This window comes from Somniosus microcephalus, chromosome 6 (assembly GCF_052327205.1).
Source record: "Somniosus microcephalus isolate GS21.2 chromosome 6, FLI_Smic_1.0, whole genome shotgun sequence".
Lineage (NCBI taxonomy): Eukaryota > Metazoa > Chordata > Chondrichthyes > Squaliformes > Somniosidae > Somniosus > Somniosus microcephalus.
The window spans coordinates 77680976-77694945 of NC_140992.1; positions in this window are offsets into that span (position 1 = coordinate 77680976).

Genomic DNA, 13970 nt, shown 5'->3' on the forward strand with positions numbered 1-13970 from the left:
CTTTCGTTAGGAGTTCAAGCACTCCTACAATACTGCATTACCAGTCTAAAACTTATAGCTATACAGTGCAAAGCAGATTAAGACAAAAATTAGACTGTGGACTGCAAATTGCACTTTGCTTGCCAGGAGAGAACTCCATGTGGGCATGCTTGCTCATTGTTCTGCTGTCTGGTGGCTTTTTGTTAATGCTAAGAGAGTGCGGGAAAGTTTACCTGCATACAGTTATAAAGGTTTGAGTCCAACATATTTCAAAATATCAAAATAAATTTGTTAAAAAAGAAATGCTAATTTCTTCTGATCTGGAGCATGGAAATTTATGAGCACTTGCCTCTTCCCTCAGCAACAGTAATAACGGGGCAGTAATTCCTCCCCAAACGCGTGAGTACGGAAGGGGTACTCACGCGTCTGGCCGGAGGAAATGCCGGTTTTCAGCATGCACAGCGCATGCGCTGAAAACCAGCATTTCCTCTCCTCTAACCCAAGAGGTGAAGAGGCTAGCGCGTGCGCTGTAGGGGGCAGCGCGTGCATCTTGGATTTCCTCTGTTTTGGGGGATTTGCGCATGTGTAAAGGCCTCCGGCCTTTACGCTTGTAAAAAGCACACGTAAGTATTTATTTTTACAGGTAAGTGGTGTTTTAGTGTAATTTAGAATTTTTTTTCCACAGGTTTATTATTTTAAAGAATCTACAATAAGGTAAGTTTAGTTTTAGACCCTTTTTATTAAAAATTTATTTTTTTCAAAAAAAAAAATTATTGTTTAAATTATTTTTTTAAACTTATTTATACTTAATTTAATGATTGGGATGTTTTTTTAATTTTTATTTAAAGTTTAAATAGTGTTTTGGGCCCCCGTAGTTTTCATGAGTTTGACAGTTTTTACTCTCAAACTCATGAATGAACAGTGCTCACCTGATCCCAGCCGACACATCGCACTAACTACGCCGCTGGATCAGGTAAGCACAGTGCGCTGACATCTGAACCGGGCCTGTGACAGGAAATGCAAGCAGGCCCGGGCTTCAGATGTCAGCACGCAGGGTGAGTGCAGATCGGGGGCTTGCACGCGCGGCAAGCCCCCGACACCAAGTTCTGGGCCAATATCTAATTCACCCCAAGATCAGCAATTCAAATTTGTGGCCTGTACAGAACAGGCCAGGCGTTCACAGCTGTACCTTAACAGCAGGATGATACATTGGCCCAGAAATTTGGGTCCCAACGCGTGAGTACACACTGGGTACTCACGCGTAGGCCCAACGAAAGTGCCAGTTTCGTGCATGCACTGCGCATGCGCGGGAAACGGGCACTTCCGTTCCCCTGAAAGAAGGCGTTGAGAGGTGGAACGCGTGCGCTGGAGAGGCAGCGCGTGCGCATCGAATTTATGTTTTTTTTCCAGGTTTTTCCAGGAGGGTAAGTCTCCAGCAGTTACACTTTTAAAAAGCAGGCGCAAGGCCTGCTTTTAACAAGGTAAGTGGTGAATTAATTAAAATTAAAACATTTTTTCCACAGCTTTAGTATTTTTAAATACTTTAAAGAAAGGTAAGTTTATTTTTAGCCCCGTTAGAAAATGTAATTAATTTTTTCAAAAATTTTAATTATTGTTTAAAATAGTTATTTCATGTAATTTATACTTAGTTTAAAAATGTGATTTTTAAAAAATTTTATTTGAAGTTTTAGTGATGTTTTGGGGCTTATAGTATTTATAGGTTTGACAGCTCTTCCTGTCAAACTTATGAATGAAGCATTCCCTGCTACCATTGGCTCTCCATGGCCCACGTGATCCCAGGGGACGCATTGAACTAACTGCGCCCCTGGGATCCCCAAGCACTGCGCGCCGGCAGTTGGAGCAGGCCCAGGATCGGAATCCCACGCGGGCCCACAGCTCAACGGCTGGCGCGCTAGGTGAGTGCAGGTCGGGGGCTTGCACCCGCGGGAAGCCCCCAACCTGAATTTCTGGGCCATTGTGAATGACTTTGTGTAATACAAAACACCATATCATCTGACTTACCAAAAACAATGCCACAGAAGATCATTAAAAATATTAAGTTTATAAAGTGCCCACGAGGTCCAATGGAGGGGGTTCTCATACTGCTTGACTTTGATGTCATCCAGAGTCAGGGTGGGACCTGACTTCAGCGTTATACTTCCGCATTCGCGTTAATGCACACCCAGAACCACTTTGCATTAATGCAAATTTTACAAGATAACTGCAGCCATAATGAGCTACAACAATCTTGGAACATTGATAGGAGTTATTTAAAAATAGTTTAAAATGATTAGTACATTTTCCTAATAAGCAATATTTGCAAAATGGAACAAGAGCATATGCAAGAGAGTGAAAAAAAGTAATTGAAAGTGCTTCACATAAAATTAATTACATTTTCAGTTACTATACTGTGGGAAAGCACTCATGGGGTTTCACAAACAGTAATGAGATGAATGATCTGTCAATTTAACTTTGGTGGTGTTGGTTGAGGGAAAAACATTGGTCAGAACACCAGGAGAATTCCCTGTGCTTCTTCTGAATAGTAGCATGAGATCTTTAATGTCCACCTGAACCACTGGAACAGAGAGACATGATCTTAGATTAATGCTTCCTCGAAAGATCCCACTTCTGACAGGACACCCTCTTTACTGCACTGAAATTACAACCTCAATTATGTGCTCAAGTCCTGGGACAGGGCTTCAACCCACAACCTTCTGATTCAAGTTGCAAGAGTGTTATCAACTACAGCAACTTTAGTACATCAGATTTCTATATTTGTCTAATTGTCCATCGACCATTTATTGGAGGGCAAAAAAATTTCTTCACATATATTCCTATCTGTAACTTAAACTATTATTTTGAAATTGTGGAAGCAGTGTTGTTTTTCACAAAGAACTATTAATGGAAGTAAAATCAAAGAATATGCACCTTTCTGTAGTTATTAGTAGGCTGCAGCTACACTGCAAAAGCAATCTGAGTCCATAGCATAAATGGAAAACTTCAAACCCATCTTTCAGTTTGCAGGTAGCAATAGCACTATGCTCCATGGAGTTTGGGTATACAGCAGGTCATTGGATAAATGCTGCAAATGACTACAACTCGGAAATATATTGTACCTTTTTTGGTATCTAAAGCCTATCTTCAGCAGAAGTTTCACTTTTGCTTTCAATGAATGCTCTTGGTATGATGTATGAATGCAACGCCTATAAGCGTGTATATGTCATAAAAGAACATAAGAACATAAGAAATAGGAGTAGGAATAGGCCACTTGGCCCCTCAAGCCTGCTCCGCCATTCAATAAGATCATGGCTGATCTTTGTTTCAAGGCCACTTCCCCGCCCGCTCCCCATTCTTCTAAATTCCAAAGAGTATAGGCCCAGCCTGCTCAACCTTTCCTCATAAGTCAACCCCCTCATCTCTGGAATTAACCTATTGAATCATCTCTGAACTGTCTCCAATGCAAGTATATCCTTCCTTAAATAAGGAGACCAAAACTGTACGCAGTACTCAAGGTGTGGTCTCACCAATACCCTGTACAGTTGCAGCAGGACTTTCCTGTTTTTATACTCCAACCCCCTTGAAATAAAGGCCAACATTCCATTTGCCTTTTTGATTACTTGCTGTACCTGCATGCTATCCTTTTGTGTTTCACGCACAAGGACCCCCAGGTCCCTCTGAACTGTAGCATTTTGTAATCTCTCTCCATTTAAATAATAATTTGCTTTTTTATTTTTCCTGCCAAAGTGTATAACCACGCACTTTCCCACATTATACTCCATCTGCCAAATGTTTGCCCACTCACTTAGCCTGTCTATATCCCTTTGCAGATTCTTTGAGTTCTCTGCACAACTTGTTTTCCCACCCATCTTTGTATCATCCGCAAACTTGGCTACATTACACTCAGTCCCTTCATCCAAGTTATTAATGTAGATTGTAAATAGTTTAGGCCCCAGCACCGATCCCTGTGGCACACCACTAGTTACCGTTTGCCAACTGGAAAACGACCCATTTATCCCGACTCTCTGCTTTCTGTTAGTTAACCAATTCTCTATCCATGCTAATATATTACCCCCAATTCCGTGAGCTCTTATCTTATGCAGTAACCTTTTATGTGGCACCTTATCGAATGGCTTCTGGAAATCTAAATACACCACATCTACTGGTTCACCTTTGTCCACCCTGCTCATTACATCCTCAAAGAACTCCAGCAAATTTGTTAAACATGATTTCCCTTTCATAAAACCATGCTGACTCTGCTTGACTGCATTATGATTTTCCAAATGCCCTGCTACTGCTTCCTTAATGAAGGACTCCAGCATTTTCCCAACGACAGATGTTAGGCTAACTGGTCTATAGTTTCCTGCTTTCTGTCTCCCTCCTTTCTTAAATAGGGGTGTTACATTTGCGGCTTTCCAATCCGCTGGGACCTCTCTAGAGTCCAGAGAATTTTTGTATATTGCAACCAATGCATCCACTATCTCTGCAGCCACTTCTTTTAAGACCATGGGATGCAGGCCATCTGGTCCAGGGGACTTGTTGTCTTTTAGTCCCATTATTTTACCAAGTACTATTTCCCTAGTGATAGTGATTGTCTTTAGTTCCCCCCTCCTTGTGGCCCCTTGATTATCCATTTTTGGGATGCTGTTAATGTCTTCTACCGTGAAGACAGATGCAAAATATTTGTTCAGAGTCTCTGCCATTTCCCCGTTCTCCATTATTAATTTCCCACTCTCATCCTCTAAGGGCCCAATGTTTACTTTAGCTACCCTCTTCCTTTTTATATACCTGTAGAAGCTCTTACTATCTGTTTTAATGTTTCTTGCCAGTGTTCTCTTATAATTCATCTTCTCTCTCTTTATTATTTTTTTAGTCATCCTTTGCAGGTTTTTCAAAATTTCCCAATCCTCTGGTCTCCCACCAATCTTGGCAACATTGTATGCCTTCGTTTTCAATTTGATACCATCCTTTACTTCCTTAGTTAGCCATGGATGGTGCACCCTTCTCTTAAAATCTTTCTTTCTCACTGGAATATATTTTTGTTGAGAGTTATGAAATATCTCCTTAAATATCCGTCACTGCATTTCAACTATCTTATCCTTTAATTTATTTTTTCCAGTCCACTTTAGCCAGTTCTGCCCTCATGCCATTGTAATTGCCTTTGTTTAAGATCAGGACACTAGTTTGAGATACAACTTTCTCACCCTCCAGCTGAATTTGAAATTCAACCATGCTATGATCACTCTTTCCTAGAGGATCCTTTACTATGAGATCATTTATTAATTCTGTCTCATTACACAGTACCAGATCCAAGATAGCCTGCTCTCTGGTTGGTTCCATTACATACTGTTCTAGGAAACCATCCCGGATGCACTCTATGAACTCCTCCTCAAGACTACCATGGCCAATTTGATTTGTCCAATCAATATGGAGATTAAAATCACCCATGATTATTACTGTAGTTTTTTTTACAGGCCTCCATTATTTGTTGATTTATATTCTGTCCAACAGTATTGCTACTATTCGGGGGACTGTAAACTACGCCCACCGGAGACTTTTCCCTTTATTATTTTTTATCTCCACCCAAACTGATTCTACATCTTCTGATCCAGCATCACTTCTTGCCACTGCACTGATCCCATCCTTTACCAACAAAGCCACCCCACTTCCCTTTCCTTTCTGTCTGTCCTTCTGAATTGTCAGATACCCTGGAATATTCAGTTCCCAGCCCTGATCACCTTGCAACCATGTCTCTGTAATGATGATCAGATCATACCCATTTGTATCTATTTGTGCCGCCAACTCATCTATCTTGTTACAAATGCTGCGTGCATTCAGATATAGAGCTTTTAACTTTGTCTTTTTACCATTTCTCCTTGTTTTGGCCCCATTTTCTGTTGCACTCTTATTTTTAAACATTCTGGCCTAGAAATTGGGTTCTGGCGTAGGCAGGGCTTTAGCGCCGGAAGTTAGTGCCGGCGCTAAGTCCCCCTGCGCACGCCAAAAATTCAGTAGTGCCGCGCCCAAACGGCTGCCGGCGCTACTGAAGGGTCTTTGCGGCAGTACATCGGCGCTAACTGCCGTTTCGCGCCGCAATTCCGGCGCTGCGGCACCCGATGCGGTGCGGCAGGCTGGGGACGTGCAGGCCTCCTCCTCCCGTTAAGGAGGAGCTGCCTGCACCCGGCCGCGGCCCACGCAAATCAGCTTAAAAATGAGCCCGGCACCTCGGACAAGTGCCGGGCTTGCATCTGTTCCGGGGGGGGGGGGGGGGGAGAAGTCCGGGGAGGGAGCTGCGGGCAGGCGGCCGGCGGGAAAGTGGCCGGCCGCCGCGGGGCCTTTAATGCGCCGGCGCAAACTGGAGTAAGGCACCTCTGACAGAACGTTGCTTGCGGCTGCCACGGGCGAGGCGGCCGCAACTCAATTTCGGAGTTCGGGCGGGTTACCACGGCAACCGGGACGCTGCGCACACCGATGACGTCATCGGTGCCGGCGCAGCGCTACCAGTGCAACGCCGATTTAGGGCCCCAGGGAATTTTTAAACTGGCCATAACTCTGGCGCTAGTCCCTCTAGCGCCTCAAAAGCGGCGCTAAGGCAACTGAATTTCTAGGCCTCTGTCCCTTCCTGCCATACTCTGGTTATTATTTCCCCCATCACTATCCTGCTCTATTGTTTTCTCATTTCTCATTGACATTTTACATTCCCGCTCACCTGGCTCCTCTTCCCCCCCCTCCCCCCACTATTTAGTTTAAAGCCCTCTCTACAGCCCTAGTTATTCGATTTGCCAGGACTCTAGCCCCAGCATGGTTCAAGAGAAGCCCGTCCAAACGGAACAGCTCCCTTTTATCCCAGTACTGGTGCCAGTGCCCCACAAATCGAAACCCATTTCTCCCACACCAGTCTTTGAGCCACTCGTTCATTTCTCTGATCTTATTTACTCTATGCATATTCGCTTGTGGCTCAGGTAGTAATCCAGAGACTATTACCTTTGTGGTTCTGCTTTTTAATTTAGCCCCTAGCTGCTCATACTCTCTCAGTGGAGCCTCTTTCTTTGTCCTACCTATGTCATTGGTGCCTACATGGACCATGACAACTGGATCCTCGCCCCCCCACTCCAAGCTCCTCTTCAGCCCAGAGGAGATGTCCTTAACCCTGGCACTGGGTAGACAACACAGCCTTCGGGATTCATGCTCTCGGCTGCAGAGAACAGTATCTATCCCCCTAACTATACAGTCCCCTATCCCTACAACATTTCTTTTTACTCCCCCCACTTGAATGGCTCCCTGTACCACGGTGCAGTGGTCAGATTGCTCATCCTCCCTGCAGTCCCTGTCCTCGTCCACACAGGGAGCAAGAATCTCATACATGTTTGACAAGGCCAAGGGCTGAGGCTCCTCCATCACTACCTCCTGGATCCCAATACCTGCCTCGCTTGTAGTCATACCCTCCTGTCCCTGACCATGGGCCAAATTGAAAGTAATTACTCTAGTGGTTGTGACTGACTCCTGAAACTTAGCAGCCAGGCAACACTCCCCCTCTCTAATGTGTCGCAGTGTCCGAAGCTCGGACTCCAGCTCATCAACTCTGAGCCAAAGTTCCTCGAGCAGCCAACATTTGCTGCAGATGTGGTCGCCTTGGATCTCAATGGTGTCCACCAGTTCCCACATGCAACAACAACAACACATTGCCTGGTCTCCCATCTCAATTAATTAAAGAATTCGTTTTAAAATTTGGAACACATATATCTTTTAATCTACACCAAGGCACTTAAATTTAGACTCCCAAGATTGGAAAAAAACTGAGAAATATGGAAATACTCACCAACCAATCACTTACCTGCTTTCTGGTGACGTCACACTTCGATTACTTTTGACTTCTTTATACTCACCGGTCTGTTGTGCCCGCTCTCCTGGGCTCTCCCTCACCTTTAGTAGTGCCAAACTCTCGCGCTCTCCTGGGCTCCCGCTCACCTTTAGTAGCTCCGAACTCTCACTCTCTCCTGGGCTCCCGCTCACCTTTAGTAGCTCCGAACTCTTGCGCTCTCCTGGGCTCCCGCTCACCTTTAGTAGCTCTGAACTCTCGCGCTCTCCTGGGCTCCCGCTCACCTTTAGTAGCGCCGAACTCTCGCTCACTCCTGGGCTCCCGCTCACCTTTAGTAGCTCCGAAGTCTCGCGCTCTCCTACGCTCCCGCTCAACTTTAGCAGCTCTGAACTCTCGCGCTCTCCTGGGCTCCCGCTCACCTTTAGTAGCTCCGAACTCTCGTGCTATGCTGAGCTCCCGCTCACCTTTAGTAGCTCCGAACTCTTGCGCTCTCCTGGGCTCCCGCTCACCTTTAGTAGTTCCGAACTCGCGCTCTCTCCCGGGCTCCCGCTCACCTTTAGTAGCTCCGAACTCTCGCGCTCTCGCTCACCTTTAGTAGTGCCAAACTCTCACGCTCTCCTGGGCTCCCGCTCACCTTTAGTAGTGCCGAACTCTCGCGCTCTCCCGGGCTCCCGCTCACCTTTAGTAGCTCCGAACTCTCGCGCTCTCCTGGGCTCCCGCTCACCTTTAGTAGCTCCGAACTCTCGCGCTCTCCCGGGCTCCCGCTCACCTTTAGTAGCTCCGAACTCTCGTGCTCTCCTGGGCTGCCGCTCACCTTTAGTAGCTCCGAACTCGCGCTCTCTCCCGGGCTCCCGCTCACCTTTAATAGCTCCGAACTCTCACGCTCTCCTGCGCTCCCGCTCACCTTTAGTAGTGCCAAACTCTCACGCTCTCCTGGGCTCCCGCTCACCTTTAGTAGTGCCGAACTCTCGCGCTCTCCCGGGCTCCCGCTCACCTTTAGTAGCTCCGAACTCTCGCGCTCTCCTGGGCTCCCGCTCACCTTTAGTAGCTCCGAACTCTCGCGCTCTCCCGGGCTCCCGCTCACCTTTAGTAGCTCCGAACTCTCGTGCTCTCCTGGGCTCCCGCTCACTTTTAGTAGCTCCGAACTCGTGCTCTCTCCCGGGCTCCCACTCACCTTTAGTAGTGCCGAACTCTCGCGCTCTCCTGGGCTCCCGCTCACCTTTAGTGGCTCCGAACTCTCGCGCTCTCCTGGGCTCTCGCTCACCTTTAGTAGCTCCGAACTCTCGCGCTCTCCTGGGCTCTCACTCACCTTTAGTAGCGCCAAACTCTGGCGCTCTCCTGGGCTCTCCCTCACCTTTAGTAGCTCCGAACTCTGGCGCTCTCCTGGGCTCTCCCTCACCTTTAGTAGTTCCGAACTCTCGCGCTCTCCTGGGCTCTCCCTCACCTTTAGTAGCTCCGAACTCTCACGCTCTCCTGGGCTCTCACTCACCTTTAGTAGCTCTGAACTCTCGCGCTCTCCTGGGCTCCCGCTCACCTTTAGTAGTGCCGAACTCTCGCGCTCTCCTGGGCTCTCGCTCACCATTAGTAGCTCCGAACTCTCGCGCTCTCCTGGGCTCCCGCTCACCTTTAATAGCTCCGAACTCTCGCGCTCTCCTGGGCTCTCGCTCACCATTAGTAGCTCCGAACTCTCGCGCTCTCCTGGGCTCCCGCTCACCTTAAGTAGTGCCGAACTCTCGCGCTCTCCTAAGCTCCCCCTTTAGTAGCACCGAACTCTCGCGCTCCCCTTGGCTCCCCCTTTAGTAGCACCGAACTCTCGCGCTCTCCTGGGCTCCCCCTTTAGTAGCACCGAACTCTCACACTCTCCTGGGCTCCCACTCACCTTAAGTAGTGCCGAACTCTCGCACTTTCCTAAGCTCCCCCTTTAGTAGCACTGAACTCTCGCGCTCTCCTGGGCTCCCCCTTTAGTAGCACTGAACTCTCGCGCTCTCCTGGGCTCCCCCTTTAGTAGCACTGAACTCTCGCGCTCTCCTGGGCTTCCCCTTTAGTAGCACTGAACTCTCGCACTCTCCTGGGCTCCCGCTCACCTTTAGTAGCACTGAACTCTCGCACTCTCCTGGGCTCCCCCTTTAGTAGCACTGAACTCTCGCGCTCCCCTTGGCTCCCCCTTTAGTAGCACTGAACTCTCGCGCTCTCCTGGGCTCCCCCTTTAGTAGTGCCGAACTCTCGCACTCTCCTGGGCTCCCCCTTTAGTAGCACTGAACTCTCGCGCTCTCCTGGGCTCCCCCTTTAGTAGCACTGAACTCTTGCACTCTCCTGGGCTCCCGCTCACCTTTAGTAGTGCCGAACTCTCGCACTCTCCTGGGCTCCCCCTTTAGTAGCACTGAACTCTCATACTAATTTCCGTTATATGTGCACATCCTGAGGCCTGGCACAGGCTTTGGAATTGCTTAAGAGTTCAAAAAATCTGAGTGACAATACATATTAGAGATTATGAATCTGGTCTGGGTAACGCCTGCACAATGAAAGGCAAACTAATCTCAGGCCAGTGTGTGTAGTGTAACTGCATTACTGAAGTAAAGTTACTGCAAACAGCTTTAGAAAACAAATAATAATAATAATAAGATTAACTGCAATGAGTTAAGGTTTTACAGATTTAAACTCGGTCAATGGTATTTGCTGATGGTTGCTTCATTCACATCACAATTTAGATAATTAACAATGGTATCAGTTTTATGTGGGAACAGTACAGAAAAAGCACAAAGTAACAATACAATCAAACATTTCAAAAAGCAAGTCATGACCATTAACTTCCATTGGTCTTCCTATTCACAAGTGAAAAGGGAGAAACTAAATCTTTGCTATTTTCCTTTGATCATTGGGTTTTGGTCATGGTTTTTGCAATAGAGCACTTCTAGGGGTATTTCAAAGCAATGGTCTAACTCCAGTATCACTGAGCAGTTCTCGGTTCCACTTGTATAAATTGCATTAACAAGGCATAAACAGAGTCACTGTTGTTTCGAGCACTTGGGTACTGTATATCCATGCTAATGTAATATTTTAATGACAAAGGGTTATTTTTCCATCCATCAGGGTAACCAAAAACCAACAGTTACCCAATAACAACTCAAGTCTTTGTTACAAAATGTAACCCAAGTATGTTGTAACTCTGCTCTGTTGGTTCTGTAAAGTCACTGAAACAGAACGTTTCTTGCCTCTTTTATACATAGCAATAGAGTTTAGTGATTCTTATCACTGCCGAGTACAGTTTAATAAGAACATAAGAACATAAGAAATAGGAGCAGGAGTAGGCCAATCGGCCCCTCGAGCCTGCTCCACCATTCAATAAGATCAGGGCTGATCTGATCCTAACCTCAAATCTTCTATCACTCTGCATCCACCCGAACCCATGTGATCTCCCGGGAGAGGCGAAAAACCAGATAAAGACCCAATGGCCAATTTGGGAGAAAAAAATCTGGGAAATTCCTCTCCGACCCATCTAGGCGATCGAAATTCTTCCAGGAGATCACTCTGTCCCTATATTTTCTACAGTACTTACCTTCTGTAAAGGCGATCTCCACCCCAGCCAGGAACAGGAATAAAACCATCTCCTGAAATCTAACACAGAATTAGAACACAGTAGGAGCAGAACAAGGCTACACGGCCCCTGGGCCCACTCCACTACCCACAGGGCCATGACCATTCCGAACCTAGACTCATGTCCAATTTCCTGCCCGCTCCCCGTAACCCTTAATTCCCTTTACTTCTAGGAAACTATCTATTTCTGTTTTAAATTTATTTAATGATGTAGCTTCCACAGCTTTCTGGGGCAGCAAATTCCACAAACCTACCACCCTCTGAGTGAAGAAGTTTCTCCTCATCTCAGTTTTGAAAGAGCAGCCCCTTATTTTAAGATTATGCCCCCTAGTTCTAGTTTCACCCATCATTGGGAACATCCTCACCGCATCCACCCGATCAAGCCCCTTCACAATCTTATATGTTTCAATAAGATCGCCTCTCATTCTTCTGAACTCCAATGAGTAGAGTCCCAATCTACTCAACCTCTCCTCAAATGACCACCCCCTCATCCCCGGGATTAACCGAGTGAACCTTCTTTGTACTGACTCGAGAGCAAGTATGTCTTTTCTTAAGTATGGACACCAAAACTGTATGCAGTATTCCAGGTGCGGTCTCAATGTTGTTAAAATGTTGAAAGCCTAAGGTTTATTAATGTTAACTGTAATACTAACACGGTATTCATAAGGTAACAAGTGGAAACGCTCATATTTTGTAAAAGTCCCAAATTTGTGATCATTATTGCTGTTTTTATACTTTTGAAATACCCAGAGAGCTACTGAGCCACGCAGGAAAACAATATCAAAAAGTAAAAGGAAAATAACATTACAACCCTTGTAGTGGTGTGATCGATAATATCGACACTTTTCTATTTGTCTCTGGTGTTACAACTCGTTTCCATATTCAAAACTAGAATGGCAATACTGTACCCCAACAATATGTCTGCTCAAAATGCATACCTTTTTTAAGATTTAGGATTATTTTTAATATAAACTCCTCCCGGTTTTAAGTAATTTATGTAATTTAAAATTAAGTTGATTTTTGAATGTCTGCGCAGTCTAGAAACCAACGATTCTTGCTATTACAATTCTAAAGAATATACCTTAAAAGCTAGAGTATATCAATTTTGAAACAATGCATGCTAGCTTTAATCTTCCAGTGCTAATAATTCTACCATTGGTGTCAAAAGTACTAAAGCTAGCACCAATACACTTACTGGCATACCTGTTGTAACGTTTTCTTTACCATTTATTCCAATCATCCAGGACCAATTCGACCAAATGAAATACATGCCTTCCATTCACTGATTTATTTATTATTACTTTTAGCCCAGAACCAATGGCAATGGATGATGTATTTGTGGGCGCAGGGGATTGGCTGATTTCTTCTGAACTTTTTCCCTGTACAAACTCCAGAAACTGGCCCCTATTTTCCACTGACGTGTTTTTGCATTTCAATGACTGTTTATTGTGCCGTATGAATGACATTTAAAAACAATCAGATTGAACGGTTTCACCTTATACACTTTAGTTTGAAAAACACACGCAAGATTTCATTTTAACGTAGCACATTTGGAGACATGAAGATTACTAAGAAAAAGCTGAACCAATGCTATTACTGTAGAGGTGCACATTTTTAAATATATTTCGTGATTGCATAACACTGCCAACTAACTGTGTTACCAGTACTTTCTGCTGCAAGCTTTAGGCGATTCATGTCCAAGAGAATTAACTCGGTTTATTATTTGAGAATCATACTATGTAATCAAGAGCTCTTCCTTCTGTTTAGCACGCTATACCAAAAGCTTCCCAATTTTTGACTTTTCAAAAATCGATTTGAAAACGTTACATTTTGCAGGATCAAAGCAAATTACAAAATTGCCCTGGGTTTTTGCGCAACCACGACTTCAGACATCCATGAAAAATCTGAACGAGTAGGTTATTTTGTGATATTATTGGAAGTTGCGGGCTGGTTGACGACCATATATGAAGAGATCACACTCACTTCAACACGGGCAAAATCGTTAACTCATTCAGGCCGACCTCACAGGTTTACTCTGCGGTTACAAATGTTGTCTTTAAGAGTATTGTGCAGAGTTAATATTGATATTGAAATCTAACTTCTAAAGAGGCATCTTTAATACGAAATAATGAAAACCTACTTTGAAAATGCAACACAAGAAGCTGGAAAGCCGCAGTATATGAATCTGTTGGATTTATCTCGCGTTGTTTGTTCTGCATTGATTTTTTTGATCGCACCATAGGTTTTTTTAATTAAGTTCTAATGAAACATACAGCAACACATCAAGTATCAAATTGGGTTTGAAGTAGTACACAAGCAACAAAACCACCCAGAACCGGTGTGTGTATAACTGTCTGTTATTGCTTTAACATCTACTTGGAGCATAAATGGAATAAGCTCAATGTAATTACATTTTAATAGCATTTGTATTGTAAATGCTTAAGTGCGACATTTAATTTGGACAGTGCCCCACTGTGCACTCACTGTAAGCGAGATGTTCTGCGTCAGTGGGTTTACCCTGAATTATTTTGGATCCATATAATTTCTTCATAACAAATTCCGTCTTTAAAGTCTAATTAAT